The following is a 3,113-nucleotide window of genomic DNA, read 5'->3' as shown; positions in this document are numbered from 1 at the left end:
ATATATATATATATATATATAATATATATATATACTCACACACATAGTGACTTATTGGTTAAGAAGCTGCTTCAATAATTTCTATGGTGTGATTAGTTTCTTACCCGGAATCAACTCACATTAATCTTTTTGCTTCACTTCATTCATCTGGTTGGTAACTACATACACTAGCAGATCCCGGTTCACATTTGAATGGTTAGCAATAATAAAAGGTGGCGGGGGGAGGACATGTAGCATTAAATAAAACAAAAACGGAAAAAAAAAGAAGAAAGAAACCGAGCCCTGTGCAATATCTTTTATTTGGTCATTCGACATCAAATCACACCCTACCATCTTAAAATGGGGAACATTACATAATATAATCCGTGCTACACTGTGTCTGAAAAATATTAGCAAAAGATGCTGCTGGAATGACTTCTGGTCTTAGGTAAGTCGACTTGGTTAGAGCTGACTTGGGTTTAAATAACGACAGGCTTAGAATTTTCTGGTGTAAATATGCAAATGTGTGCATCATTATCATTATCATCATTTAACATGCAATTTTCCATGCTTACCTGGGTCAGGCAGAGTTTATTGAGGCAGATTTCTTACTTCTTGATGCCTTTCCTGTCACCAACCTTTAATATCTGGTTTCCGAGTTATGGCCTGACATGTTTTTGCAGTATATTGGGCATGAATGTCATTTGTTTGCAACAATTACAAGATGTGAGGGTTAGGAGATACAAACATATATACACTCACTCACTCACACACAAACACACATACACATGCATACATAAATATATTGACAGGCTTCTTTCAGTTTCCACCCACCAAATCCACTCACAAAGCTTTGGTTGGCCCAGGGCTGTAGTAGAAGACACTTGCTCAGAGTGCCATGCAGGGGAACTGATCTTGAAACCATATGGTCGAGATCCACACAGACATGCCTGTGCCAAAACGTAGATATGCAAATTAGCATGTGAAAACAAAATAAATTCATCCCTATATAGCACAGAAAATTGAGCGTAAATCTCTAACTAAAATCTGAAGAACCATGGCCTAGTGGTTAAACAACTGGGCTTTTGATCATAAAGTTTTGAGTTCAATTCCCAGTTCAGATATGTTTTATTTTCTGACACAGCACTCTGCCTCACATTGTTTCAGTCTACTCAGCCAATGAAAATGAGTATAAACACTGACAAAGCACTCAGTGAGTATCAAGCTAGTACAGTAGTGTTAACAATTTAGTAGTTTTGGCCAAACACCTTCCACCTGGTGAGTTATAAAGGCATTAAATGTGCCATCAGAAGTGAACAACAAGTAATATTCTTCGATTGGAAGAAGTACTGTCAGGGGAAGAAAAACAGAAAGAATAAAACTCGTCTGAAATGGGTATGGAGATCCTGATTTTGAAGAATCCACCAAACATCTGCTTATCAACAGAATAAAAAAAAAAATAAGGGTTAAACTCACAGAGTACAACAATAACTGCAGCCACAACAGCTAAAGAAATGCCAACAGCAAGAAGAAGAATAACAATAGCGAAACCATTGACCACACTAGCCAAAAAAATAAAAGTTATTACTCTTTTACTTGTTTTAGTCATTTGACTGTGGCCATGCTGGAGCACCGCCTTTAGTCGAGCAAATCGACCCCAGGATTTATTCTTTGTAAGCTTGGTACTTATTCTATCAGTCTCTTTTGCCTAACCGCTAAGTTACGGGAACGTAAACACACCAGCATTGGTTGTCAAGTGATATTGGGGGGACAAACACAGATACACAAATATATATACACACACATGTACATATATATACATATATATGACAGGCTTCTTTCAGTTTCCGTCTACCAAATCCACTCACAAGGCTTTGGTTGGTGTGAGGCTATAGTAGAAGACACTTGCCTAAGGTGCCACGCAGTGGGAATGAACCTGGAACCATGTGGTTGTTAAGCAAGCTACTTACCACACAGCCACTCCTGCACCTATAAAAAAATCTTTGAAAATGAAAATTTTTTAAAGGGGACACCTGGGAATGAACCGGGGACCTCTCGATCTGCAGTCGAATGCTCTACCACTGAGCTATACTCCCCAGTAAAAATACAAACACAACAATCACCTCATGAAAAGTAGCAGCAAATCCAACGACAACTGTGTAATGCCAATAACCAAACACAAAAGCCCTCCTTTTCAACTTTACTGTTGTGAATAGGAGCAGCATTGAGTTGATGAAGTACGTAACATGTGTGTGTGTGTGTATGTGTGAACAAATGATAGGAGCTCATCTCACAAAAACACTAGCAAAATAGAAGTTGCTGAAAACGTCATCAAAAGTCTATTTGGCTATCAGAAAAGATTTGCCATGTGATGTGAGAATTTGTTCCAACTTAGAGTGGATAATAACTTTCTGGAGGGGCTTTTCAAAGAAACTCTCCCTGGATTACCTGTTGTTATTTGAGAGCAAGGTAAGTTTCTTGCTATTTCTCTGCCCAACATGGCCATATTAAGAATCAGTTCTGTAAATGCATGTAGTCTGTGGAAAGGTCACATGCTTAGCGATGTCAGAACACTGTATTTGAATTTGGTGACCTTCAGTGAGACCAGAATTTCTTTCACACAGTAAACTTGTGCTTCTTCTTAATGACTATAAGATTATTGACCTTTTCAGTCAATCTGGATTCAGCAAGGTGGTAGTGTAGTGTTATTTAGGAAAGATCTGGATCTTCAGGTATGGATGATTGTAAGGTGAAGAATTGGGACATGAACAGCACCAAAGACTGTACCTTCTGACTTGTAACCATCTACGTCTCCTGACTTGGGCCAGAGGAAGGGCCATGAGTTCTTCAGATATCTCAAGGGCTGGAGTTCTTCAATTATATCAAGGGCTACAGTTCATCAGGACTGGAATTCTTCAGATATATCAAAGCATTCTTGGAGTTTCCACTCATTAATGCTTGTGGAGGACTGGAATGTCATCTTAGATGCATGCTGGCATTATTTGGGTAAGAATGTAAACACCTTGCAAACCTGCCCAGGCATTTCCAGCCTTCCGTCAAAAGCTAACTTGTCCCCTCTGTGGGTTAGTGTTGATCTAGTGGTTGGTTCTTTGGCTATTCCATTTGGATTTTTT

At 38.9% G+C, this 3,113-nt stretch overlaps 1 protein-coding gene and 1 non-coding gene across 6 annotated transcripts in view; one reads left to right on the top strand and one right to left on the bottom strand.

Annotated features, from left to right (window-relative positions):
- LOC106878283 (serine/threonine-protein kinase mig-15-like) overlaps positions 1-3,113 on the top strand; it is a 281,927-nt gene that overhangs the window by 167,379 nt on the left and 111,435 nt on the right. The window lies entirely within an intron of this gene.
- Positions 2,004-2,075, bottom strand: Trnac-gca (transfer RNA cysteine (anticodon GCA)). The gene has a single exon. It is a non-coding gene; the product is annotated as a tRNA-Cys (tRNA).

This window comes from Octopus bimaculoides, chromosome 9 (assembly GCF_001194135.2).
Source record: "Octopus bimaculoides isolate UCB-OBI-ISO-001 chromosome 9, ASM119413v2, whole genome shotgun sequence".
Classification (NCBI taxonomy): Eukaryota; Metazoa; Mollusca; class Cephalopoda; order Octopoda; family Octopodidae; genus Octopus; species Octopus bimaculoides.
The sequence above is the reverse complement of the archived record's forward strand: the minus strand, read 5'-3'. Positions and strand labels throughout refer to the sequence as shown.